This window comes from Eulemur rufifrons, chromosome 30 (genome assembly GCF_041146395.1).
Source record: "Eulemur rufifrons isolate Redbay chromosome 30, OSU_ERuf_1, whole genome shotgun sequence".
In the NCBI taxonomy this organism is placed as follows: domain Eukaryota; kingdom Metazoa; phylum Chordata; class Mammalia; order Primates; family Lemuridae; genus Eulemur; species Eulemur rufifrons.
In genome coordinates this window covers 130,805,468-130,818,173 of record NC_091012.1, presented here as the reverse complement: position 1 = coordinate 130,818,173, position 12,706 = coordinate 130,805,468, and the positions used below count along the sequence as shown (strand labels likewise).

At 44.7% G+C, this 12,706-nt stretch overlaps 1 protein-coding gene across 2 annotated transcripts in view; it reads left to right on the top strand.

Moving 5' to 3' along the window:
* Positions 1-12,706, top strand: part of NHS (NHS actin remodeling regulator) — a 333,885-nt gene that overhangs the window by 44,011 nt on the left and 277,168 nt on the right. The window lies entirely within an intron of this gene.

The window sequence follows — 12,706 nt, the reverse complement described above, 5'->3', positions numbered from 1 at the left end:
GGCGGGAGGCAAATGTTCTGTGTTCCCCTCCGCACTTTCACAAACAGGAGTAGAACTTCCACTGATCTGCCAGTCACTTGCTCCTCCAGGCAGCCATGCCTTCTGATTATGTTTTTCATGAGGTACATTTCTCCTTCCAGGCCAAGACTTTGAAGGGGGATTCATGTGGGTCCCCACACTGATGGATTGATTGGGCATGCTGACTGCAGCTAATCAATTCATCCTTTGCTGCCTAAGCTCTGTGTATTAGGGTGGAGCTTGCAGTGAGCAGGCTGGATGCAATGCTGTATCGAGAGGCATGTCTACCACTTTTGCCCTGGTGGCTTCTTTAGACAATCTTGCAATCTTCTCAGGTTATTTTCTAGGCATGTTTTTGTTTGGAATAACTCCCTCAATCCTAAAGGAAGAAAAATAATAATTCCAGGTTTACTCAATCGCTTGTTGGTCTGCTTATAATCTTAAAAATTCTATCTAATTCTTTTGAGAAGTTTCTCTGGTCATTGATTTTGAAAATCTCCTTGTTTTAGAGAATGGATGTGCTCCTGAAATGCCGAGGACAAGCCAGATTTTGGTAAATCAGGTTATCTTAGGGGTCCCGGGTCAGTTTGCCATTTTAATGATGCTTAGAGTGAATCCTTGTATAAGGCAAAGTATCTTGTCTATTCTATTAATGTATCTTTTAGGAACTTACATATGTTGACTTTATAAAGTGTTGGGGGCTGAGGCTAAAGGCCAATAGGTGACATATGACAGGATCTTCCCCCAAGTGACCCTCTGGAAAGGGTTGTGCGTATGCCATTTTGGTGGAGCTGATCATAGGGCCAGGAAACCAGGGAGAAAGTTGAGTGACTGGCATTTATAGGTCTCTCTTTTTAAATCAGGTCTGCTTATTGTCTGTCTGGTCTTTATTCTTCTCCATTTCTGTAACTGAGTTCCCTGGACTCCCTTCCCTTCAAAGGCCTCTTGGCAACCTTCCGAGGAATGGCAGAGTTCATCCTGATCCATGTCCGGTAAGTGTAGCTCAACTGTGATGGAGCTCAACCTGTCAAACTCACAGAAAAATGTCCATTACATATTCCAGCTGTTCCTAAACATGCTGCCTAAGAGCTAGGTCCATTTGTTAGCTGTCAGAACAATGTGGAGCCATTGCTCCAGACCCTCAGATGTCATCAGCTACCTTTGTTTATATCCCAGTTTTTTCCTCCATTAGCCAATCAATGTTTGGAAAAATGGAAGCACAGGCTAAGATATTTCTCTGATGAGTTGCTGCCTCCAGCCTTGGAGCTCTTCTCAGCAAAAGAAAATCGAGGAGGAATTTGTTTTTACATGTTTTTCTTCCTGCTTACATGAATTGAGGAGGTCTGCCTGAAGCTCAATCCAAACACTGCCCTTGATGTTGGTGAAGATGGGAGTCTGAGCTCACATACCATGTTGGAAACTGGGTCCTGTTATTGCTGGGAAAGGAATGCCTGGTTGCCCAAAGCATTAAGCTAGGGAATGTGGATCCCACCTCTCAATGCTCCTTCCTGGGATCAATTAGGTAGGACATTACCCAGAGATACAGACAGGATGGACCAAGTGACTTCTCCAAACTCTGATTCTCTCTAGGTCTCATAGACATGGGAACTGGAGATGTTGGGGTTAAGTGAGTGAAGGCATGTGCTGCCAGAATTTTCCTCACAAACCTGGGTGTTTTCTCCTTGTGAGGCACAAAGTCATTTCATCCTTCAACCCAAGTGACTTAGACTTCTCAAAAATTCCAGTGTTGTGCTGAAGCCAGCTTGTAGCAGCTCACAAGAGCTGATTGTGTATATATCTCCCGAGCTCGTGTTCAGTGACATCAAGTTGATAGCTTGAAATCTGCCATGATGAGAGTATTCACACCACAGAGATTTGCAAATGCTGCAAATCAGGCTCCCCATCAGCCAACCTGGTTGTTAGACACCTACCAACACACATAGGAAGTTATCCTCACCCCAATATCCCTTCAGGCTCACTTATCGGGGCTGTTTAGCTTAAAGGGAAGAGACCCTCTTTGCTGTGGCTTCATTGTGTGTATCTCTAGAGCAACACTGCCCCCTTGTTCTCTCATCTACTAAACTCAGCCTGAGAGAGAGCATCATGGGGTGGGCTGAGTGGCAGAAGATCACCATACTGATAATTCTGCTCCTTTCACTGCTAAGCTATATGACAGGTCATTTTACCTCTCCAGTCTTCAGCTTCCTCTTCACTATAATAAAAGTAATTTGGATCATTAGATAACTGCTAAGTTTCCTTTTAGCTCTGACACTCTGCAATTTAGTGAGTGCTTGGCTGCAGGGAGATGTCATGTGTTTCAAAGGCTTGGGACCCCACAAAGTGCCCATGCACATCATTCACAGCGACCAGCTCAGCTCCCTCATTTTTTTTCTAGATCTTGAGCTCTCAGTAATTCTACCTCTATCTGGACTTCTGCTCCAGCATGAATGAACAGGGGCAGCTCCAAGTGAGAAGCATAATGAATTAGTTCCTTTCATCTGGGGGTGTCAAAGCACTTTCAAGGCAGCAGTCAGTCCCTCTCCAAGGAAGGCTGCATGAGTGTGCCTGCTTCACAAGGACTCTATCATGGTGGCAGACTGAAGATCCAGAATTATCGACTTATCTTTTGATCAGAAAACAGGCTACATCCTGGTCTTTAAAAAGTTACAGCTTTGAGATTAATCTGCTGTATATAACCCCAGATTACTTGGCATGCTCGGCCTGGTGGACCTGCGGACAGAGCTTTGTAGATTTCTCATCTCTCTGAAGTGGAAATAAACCTGAATAGGTTTTTGCTACTTCAGAAGATTTGGAGATACATGTTTAAATAAAGTTTTCTCTTTAAAATTCTTTAAAAGAGGGGTGTTATGGGTTTGTGTTGGGAACTGAGAGTAGACTTAATGGAATGTAGAAAGGACCAAATCCACCTTTATGAGGTACTTGGAAGTATAAAGGGTGCTGATAGGGAGGTGGGACTGACCTCCAACAGACTTAGGCAAGTTGGTGATTTTGCTTAGAGTCTTGCTAAGACACATAGGCCCATATTTTAGCACCTGTAGAAATACAGATCTGTAGACCCCCTCCAAATGTGCATACTGTCATGTGCCAACTCAGGCCAGCTGTTATTATGATTGTGTTTATGAACCCATTTACTCTTGAATCAGGAACCCGAGTACTTTGCTGACTGTTTGCAGGATCAGCTACTCACTCTGCCAGCCAACTGGGCTGTGTGCATTCAATGGCTGCAGCCGTGATTTCCCACAGCTGAGTTTGGGCCATGAGTCTGCCACCAAAAGCACAAGCTATGTTATGGCCTGGAAAAGAAGTAGATTCCTCTGGGATTCAACGTCAGAGCAAAAGTACAGTTCTGTACTGCACAGACAACAGAGGCTGGGTGCAAACCCCTTGGCTTCAGACTGACAGCTGGGCCCCAAATCAGAGGTCCTCCAAATTTTCTTGTTGGAATACTTCCTAAAAATATTTTTTAAAATTAAGCACCCCCTTGTGAATTTTACATTTGATATCTGCATTTTCTAGCCACAAGTTTAATTCATCACAAAAGCATATTTTCCAGCACATTGTATATTCTCACTGCTCAAAGTGTGATGCCTGCCCCGGCATCGTCGGCATCCCCTGGGAGCTTGTTAGAAATGCAGAATCTTGGGTCCCTCCCCAGCCCCACTAAATCAGAATAAGCATTTTAATAAGATCCCCAGGTGATTCATGTGCACATTAAAGTCTGAGAAGCGCTGGTATATATCATATATATGCTTTAAATATATCTTCATTAAAATCTTTCAATTTATGAAAAAATTATTAGGTCAGGTTACATGACCTAACCAGAGAAGCCATTTCTTATTGTCAAACCATCGGCCAAAACAAACTTGCTTTTAGTCAGTAGAAAGAATTGACTCCCTTTGTTGATTGAAGTGAATGTGTTAATATGTGTGCTTGGCCAATCTTCTCCCTTCTGAGTTCTGATTCTAGGGTGGCTAGGTATCTGGCTGGCCAGGTAGATATATCAGACACAAAGCTGAGCTACGGATGTGTTGCCTGAATAAAATATGGCACCATGGCCTTCAATATTTTTTATTGAAGAGTTCTTTGCTTTACCCTTGGGATTCTCCCTCTAAACTGATGCTGTCTCAAATGATCCCTTTGTTTGGTGCCTGGGAGATTTTTACTCCTTGGGAAAATGCACCCTGGTAAGATTGAGGATAGGTGGGCAATATCCCTTTCCTTACTAAAGGGTGAGAGGGGGAGCTATGAAAAGGGAGTACAGAGAAGCAGAGCTGCCTCAGAGCTGGAAAGTCAGCTTTGAGAGGCAAGCACATGGAAGTGGGAAGTCTGGAAAATGAATCTCTTACAGCGATCCACATGCCTACATACTGCCAGAAAGTCTTTGGGAACCCCAGTGGTAGGTGAACCCCAATTTAAGAATGTTGAGTTGGAGGGTGAGTTATTAATAATACCCTTTTGGAACTTTCTGGATTTTAGCTTTTTTATCTCCTTGAATTCATGAGTGTGTGCATGTGTGTTTAAATAAGACATTAAGCCCCAATTTACCACAACCAAAACTTCTGCCTGTTCCCTCATTTACTCTTGAATTCCAACTTCAATTAAATTTATCAAATATTTATTTAATACTTACTGTGCATCAGGCACTGTACCAAACATTAGAGATACAGAGATGACCAGTGGCGACACAGGGAAATAGGCACCATTAGCAACCAAGATGCACAGACCGCTGGAATTCTATACATTTTCATAGTATTCCAAAAGAAGGTACGGCAAGCAACTCCCAATGTTGTCCTAGGAGATCAACCTTCTTATTAGGGGGAAATTCCTAAAGAAAGGATAATGAAGTCTATTAAAGAAAAGACACATCTGCCTGTGTGTATTGGAGGATGTGTGTGTGTGTGTGTGTGTGTGTGACAGAGAGAGAGAGAGAGAGAGAGAGAGAGAGAGAGAGAGAGAACGCGCGCGCATGCGCTCACAGATCACATCATTGCAGACCTGCAATGTTATCCAAGTGCTTTAATGTTTAATTCCCTTTGATTTGGTCCACGGTAACATCAAGTGTTTCTGCAGGCAATTCCAAGGCATCTCAGGACCCTTACTGGGAATCAAAATCCAGTAAGACCTTCAGAGAAATTGGAGAAAGGGAACTTTATTGGATTTTAGGCCAGTCTTATAATTTCATTCTGTTTTTTGTCTGAGACACACATGCACAGTCTTTTATCACCCATTAGGCATGTGCCCTGCCAATCACAATATTTAAGATGAAAAAAATAAGCAAATGCTTGAGGAGGAGAAAGTGAAGCCATTAGAACCCTGTGGCTGTTCCTGCACTAGGGGGATCAGAAAAACCCAGTACCCATGCAGTAGAAAACAATGGTGCACAGAGATCTATTGTCCTCTTTGAGCTGTGACCCATGGTAAATTGTTGACTCTGATCTTGGAGCCAGATTATTGCTTAGTTGCTGTTAGCATGAATAATTGTATACCAGCCCTCTCATATTTCTACCTGGGGTGGGATCACTTTGGGTGTTTGTGGTGAGAATGTTCTGCAGGTGGCATCACAGAACTTCTTGCCATGGCTGTTAGGGGGACCCGTGGCCCAATCCCCTCCCTCCATGTCTGCCACTGTAGCTCAGCAGTACTTGCTGCCTTTTCCCCCTCACTGCACCCCCATTGGTTAACTTGGCTAAAGGCTGGAGAACTCAGGAAAGAGGCTCAGGGCTATAAAAGAGAGTGGGCATTTGGACATCATTGAATACCCAGATGCCTTTGCTGCCACTACCAGCTCTCTCCCTCTTGTTCTATTTCTTTCTCTTTAATTTGGTAGTTTTTAATTTTGATATCATTTCAAACTTCCAGAAAAGTCACAAGAATAATACAAAGAGCCCTTTCATGACACTGACATTGCCCTTTGTGAAATTGGCATTTTCGAAGAGTACAGGCCTGTAACTTTGTAGAAGTTTCCTTCTTTTGAATTTGCCCGATGTCTCATGATTAGATTCAGGTTGCTACATCACATTTTCTTCTTTCTTTCTTTCTTTACTGAGTGCTAAGCATTTATTGAGTAGAAGCCTTATTTTTAAATCATTTAATAAATAACAGCTTTATTGATATACAGTTCATCCATTTAAGTTCAGTGGTTTTTAGTGTATTTACAGAGTTTTGCAGCCATCACTATAATCAATTTTAGAACATTTTCATCACTCCCAGAAGAAGCCCTGTACCCATGAGCAGTTGCTCCCCATTTCCTCCTTCCTCCAGCCCCTGGAAACCTCTGATCTACTTTTTGTCTTCATAGATTTGCCTATTCTGGATGTTTCATATAAATGGAATCACACAATATGTGACCTTTTCTGTCTGGCTTTTTTCCCTTAGCATGATATTTTCAAGGTTTATCCCTGTGGCAGCATGTGGCAGTACTTCATTCCTTTTTCTGGATGAAGCATATTCCACTATATGGATAGACCACATTTTATTTATCCACTCATCCATTGATGGACATTTGGGCTGTTTCCACATTTTGGCTATTATAAATAATGCTGCTATGAGCATTGATGTGAAAGGTTTTTTTTTGTGTGTGTGGACATATGTTTTCATTTCTTTTTGGTAGGAGTGGAATTTCTGGATCATATGGGAACTCCATGTTTAACCTTTGCAGGAACAAGTTATGCGTTTTTGACCCATGTTATTGTCCCGTGAGGCCGGAAGGCAGGAAAGGCGGGAGAATAAGTTCTTATGGGGGATCTCAGGAATGCCCAGCCTGGCAGTGCCATTTTTATGGGTGTGACAAGTTCATCTTCTTCAGCCTTTTGTGGCCTGTTTCTGGAGACTAGCAGCTCTCCTGGGTCCGTGACCCTGGCCAGAACTAGGATTTTTGATTTTTAACCTCTCTGGAAGGATTCCTATGAAACTTTACCCCCCAGAGTGCTTGGTGGACTGTCAGCTCCGTATCTGTGGGGAACACAATGCAGCTGTTCAGTTTGGTTAGCTGCTGTCTCATTTGGAACTGCCTTTCATAGGTTTATTTCCCCAAACAATGGCCCAACTTATAGCCTTGCGGTTGCCAGCCCCCTTTAATTGGGTCCTTTGTGTCATAGTCTGTTATTTGCTCCATGTCTGGCCGTGAGTGGAGAGCCATACTTTTTCCTCAACTCAACAGTTTAGTAAGATGTTTGCTGGAATCCAACAGTTCATCTGTCTTATAAAGAATGGGAGGAGCGTGTGTGTGTATAGTGGTGGTGAGGGGCATGGCACGCTGAAGGGAAATGACCTATAAAACAGAATCCTGAATTTAATATCAGATCAGGCTGGAAAACCTCTGCTTTCCACATGGGAGCCCCTTCCCAGGGGCTTTAATTTCAAAGATGACAGAAGGGTCTTGTAGTGCAATTTCACTGATAAATGGTCCCCTGGCATGGATTTCCATGACACCAGCAGTGCCACGTGAGACCCTGAGACCTTCATTATTTATGCTCTGGAGCACATAGAACAACTTTCTCTTGCTTTGTTTTTTTTTTTTTTTTCTCAAAGCAATCTTAGGCAAAATTTCCTGCTTTGTTGAACCGACCTGAACTTCAGGTAGAAATGCCTCCCCTGACTTACACCACCAGTAGGTTTAGGCTCCCAGTTTCATTTTTGTGTCCCACATGGCTCACACCATGGCAAAGACCGGACTTGAAATTCCCTGCCCTGGAATTCAAGACCATCCATGATTTAGGGCATAGTGGGTAATGAGGGCCATGGGGCTAGACTACCCAGGAGATAATCACAGCTCTGTGTAGGACAGATGTGAGTACGAAGGTATTTAGTGCTTAGCTGTATGTGTTGTTATTATTATCCCATGTTCCATCCACTCATAGCTATTTGCCCAGCTCAGATACAACCTCCTCTCTGAAGCTGTGCCTGAGTGTCTGTCTTGCTCACTACTGTGTGCACAGTACCAAGCATGATGCCTGGCATATAATAGATGCTCAATAAATGTTCATTGAATGAATAAGTGAATGAATGAATGGATGCATTTTTCCATTTGGGAGCAAGCTACTGTTCCTCTGTGCATTTATATCACTTTGTCTCTACCTCCTTTTATGGAGTTTTCCACATTTAACCTTTGCTGGAGCTAATTGTGCTTTAAATGTAACTCCCTTATCCAGATGGTCAGCCCTTGAAGAGTAGCACCTGGGTCAATTGTTTTGGTATTTCCTGTGAGGCCTTGCATGGAGGGCAGTAAATATTTGGTGAATAATTCATCCCTTTTGGAAATGATGGTCTCAAACCATTACATTGCTGGAGGGGGGGTGCTTGTTTTTTTGTTTTGCTGAATGCAAACACAGAGACATATGCATGCAGAGAGAATCTCTCTCCAACAATTTCATGACATGTTGCTTGCTTTCTTTTTTTGCTAGAGGAAGTGATAAAGGTAAAAGTTGAAGAGGTGGGTAACAGTGGAAGCCAGAGACTCATAATAAATAAAACTGTGAGTTCAGTTCAAAGAACAGGTTGACGTTAAAGTTTTATTGGAGTTGAACAATTTCAGAAAATATATAGGTTTCATTCTGCTTTGAACTCCTTTAAATGTTGTTTTTGCCCCCCCCCTTTTTAATAAAAACACACAAAAAAACCCCTTTGGTTCTGTCTGAAAAATAATGGATTATTTGAATTGGGTTCTGTGTTTGGAAGCTAGTCACTCTTGGTTGCTGTGCTTCTTTGGTTCATAGTTGGCAATGCTGTGGTTGTCCAGTGGGGAATGGGGCCTGTCTCTCCTCGGGCTTGGCTGGTTAGAAAGAATGAGAAGTCGCGGGGCCAGTGGTCCAACAGGTCAGAGCAGGGCTGGTCCAAATGCAGGCCAGGCTCCTTCCTGGCTGCCCAGAGGAAAGGTGGTAGGTCAAAGGGGGATGGATGCCCCCTGGTACCTGAAGAGATCCCCCAACTTTGTTTAGGATCAAGTAACACTTGGCCAAGCTGGAAAGTAGAGAGGTGAGTTATACTGAACCCATCCACATTTATTCTGGGGGAAGGAGCCATGTGCCTCACAACAGAAGTATAGAACCGGTAAAAGTGATTCTTCCTCACTTTGACCTTTGGATTTATGCCTTACATGGACCCTGAAATTTTGATAAATTAGTGCAATTTTTTAAAAAAGTCTATTATCCACAGTAAGCTAACTGCTGTAACATCCCCAAATTCAGTGACTTAACCCAATAAATATTACTTTCCACTCACATCACAGTCCAGTGTGGGGTGGCAGAGGAGGAGGAGGGTGCTATGGCACGCATGGTCATCCAACAACCCAGGCTCCTTCTAACTTGTGGCTCCACCCTTTCTTGGGCCTCAGAGTCCTTCACTGGACCCTCGAATCCAGTCAGCAGTCCAAGGATGAGAGTGAGCGAGTGTGGGGAATGTGAAAGCAGTTTTTATGAGCTGAGCCTGGAAATGGCATTTATGGCTTCCACCCACATCACACTGTCCAGCCTCAGTTCATGGCCACACCTAGCCATAGGGAGGCTGGGAGCTGTGGCCTAGCAGTGTACCCAGAGGAAAGGCAAAGGGTTTGGTGAAAAACTAGTCAATCTGTGCCACGAAAAACCCAACTGGAAACTTTCCCTCTCGGTTGCCATCAGGAGGTATTTTACCACGATTTGGAAAGTGCTTGATTTAAAAATTGCTACCAGCGTGTCCTGGGGAAGGGCCCAGTGCTGAAGATGCCAGGGGCAATCATGCACTCAAACAGTTTTTAGTAAGCATCTACACTGGGTCAGGCATTAGGTTGGGCCTGGGGGCCAGGGTGGTGAGTAATACCGGAAGCAGGCCCTGCCCTCTTGGAGCTGGCATCTGCTGGGAAACAGACAACTGAATGAACAAATTCCATACACTATGAGGACTATGGGAGCTCATAGCTGGAGACCTAGGCCAGCCTGGGAGAGCCAGAGAAGCTTCTAGAAAGAAGTGACATTTACACTGAGACCTGAAAGGAGGCATATGAAGAGTTGGTCAGCTGAAGGAAGGCAAGGCAGTGGGTAAGTGTGTGCCAGGCAGAGGGAACAGCTTAGTGGCTCTTAGCCTTGACTGCATTTTGAAGCTGCCTGGGGTAGATTTGGCCAATTAACTCAGAATCTTGGGTGGAGCAGGGGCGGCAGAGTAGGTCCAGGTTCAGAGAGAGGCCAGGAGGAGGGGTGCGCCCAGCCAGTGTGTGTGAGGGACTGAAGGCCTTCCAGAAGGACAGTGCTGAGGAGATCCCAAAGTGAGATGTGTCATGAGTTTAGTCGGAGCAGGACAGAGGGGGAAAATGCTTAGTCGAGGTTGAGGAGAAGCCACCTCCCGGGTGCACTTTCTCGTGTGTGTAGGGAGGAGTCATTTTCCCCAGAGCTCCCAGCCTGGCGGGCTTTCCCAAGCCCTGAGCCTCCTCTCTCCCACAGGCTTCAGTTATCTCCTCACCTGTCCTTGGTGGTTTGGGGAAGGCCAGAACAAGAACGAGGATGGGGTATGTAAAAATCTGCCTCTTCCTCTGATTTCCTGAGCAGAAAAGGGCCAACGTGTGAGCCCTGCTGGAGACTGGCTGTGGCCTGTATTTCACTGGGGCCAGGCGAGATGCAGCGTGGCAATTGTCAGCTTGTGCTTCAGCGAGCTGGTGAGCTGAGTTAAAAAGAATCCAGTGGGATTCATCTGGTCCGCATGGGACCTTGCACATAATGGAGGGGTCCACCGGCTGTTGTTTCCAGCTCCTCTTGGGCCTATCAGTCTTTGCGCTCATCAAGAGAACCGTGGTGACCCGCAGGCCCCAGGCCTGCATACTAAGCAGCTGGCTTCCCCAGGCCTCACTGTTTTTTGCTCATGTGTTTGGAAGTGCCTGGAATCCTTTGCTATCAAATACGCCTGTGCCCGCCCACGAGGCGTTACCTTACAATGAAAAGGCTTTGCTCTTACTTGGAAAGCATAAAGCCAGCGCCTTAACCTTATGGTTGTTTCATTCACATTGCAGAAATTGAAAACGTTTTTCAAAAGCTTTAAACAGTTCATTCTGGGTATTGAATTGAAGTCAGGGTTGCATCTCTCAGAAGGCTGTGAGGTTTGGGGGGAATCACCCCAAATGTAGAGCATAGCTTGTTTAAGAATAAGGCTGAAGGAAAAATTTAGACCCATTTTCACTATTTTCTTCACAGAAAAATTACTGAGTTTTTTCTCAGAGAAAAAGAAAAAAAAAATCCTCTCTTCTTTATCCAAGCTCTGTCCTCTCATGGGACCCTCTTGGGCAGGCATTTTTCCTGGCATCTTGGATGCTGGGTGTGGGAACAAAGGTTTGGAAATGATTTATATCTGGATACTTATGTCAGAATATATATAGATATCTAGAAACTGCTTTCAAAATAGAATTTTAGTTATTATTTCTATGATTATACTGCAGCCATTTTGCAGGAGATTCTTGGTAAATATTTAGGCTAAAAAATAATCAAGCCCCTCCTCCCCTCAGTGGTTTCCGGCGGGGGTGGGGGTGGGGATCAGCTGTGGCAGTGTGGGACCTGACTTGTACCTTGTCAGATATTTGAATGTAACATCCAGCCGAACGCCTGGGTTTCCATTGCCACACAGGGGAAAGAGCTGTGGAGCGCAGGAAAGCCTGCTGGAATCCAAGAAGTCCAGAAGAGTCACCTCGGGTTCTGTGCCAGACACAACCTCTCTTATCTCAAAGTTCTCCCTAAGTTTTCCCATTTGACAGCTGAGAAAACAGAAGACCTAAGAGGCCAAGGGCCTTGTCCAAAATTAGTGGTGAAGCCAGAACTTGAAACTTGGCCTTCTGAGGCTCAGAGAAAGCTCATTACCACATCAGATATGGCAGGCAGGTTTCCAGCTATGTGCCAGTCTTCATCATTTGCTAGTGGCTCAACCCAGGGTAGGAGCACCATGTTGGGAAGGATTCTGAGGCACGATATTCACACACTCAGAAGAAACACTGTGAGCCATTAGCTTGATCTGCCTGGGGTACAGGTGAGAGGATTTGCTGCACTTTGTATGCATCTCCTAGTGTTACACCATGCTGTGTTTTGATTTTTTTAAGTACTGTAGGTTGAAGAGTTCCTGTTGCCCCCACTCTCCTGCTAATGTAAGCCTAGGCTTCTTCAGGATGACCCAACAGACACACACACACACACACACACACACACACACACAGGATAATCCAAGACCACCAGGAAAACCTTACATCATTTAGAAGAATTAGGTGCCTCACACTTAGAGATTTTGATGCATTTCTCAGCTTTGACACATTAAAGTTAGAATTTCCCTCTCTTCTGACTGTTTGTCCTCTCTCCCATCACCCATTTCCCCAGGAGGGAGGCAGACTCTTCGGCTAAATGTCCCAAAGGGCTCCCCCTTCTCTGCCTGGGAAATGGGGCCTAGCTCCAGGACAGGAATGGGATGCTTCAGGCCTCCCCCAGGGAGGCTCCAGTTTTCAGTGTCAGAGTTATCAGCTCCCTGGCATCTTTGTAGATCACTGTTCTGGAAGCAATTGGCATTCAGATTTTTTTCCTCATCAGCCAGTAGCACTTCCTGTAAGGTGTAGCGAGTTGCCTGGCCACACTAACCCTCAGTTTCTCCACCTATACAATAGAGATAGCCACAGTTTCCACATCACAGGAGTGTCATGAGGATTCAATAACGCATATAAAGTGCTCAG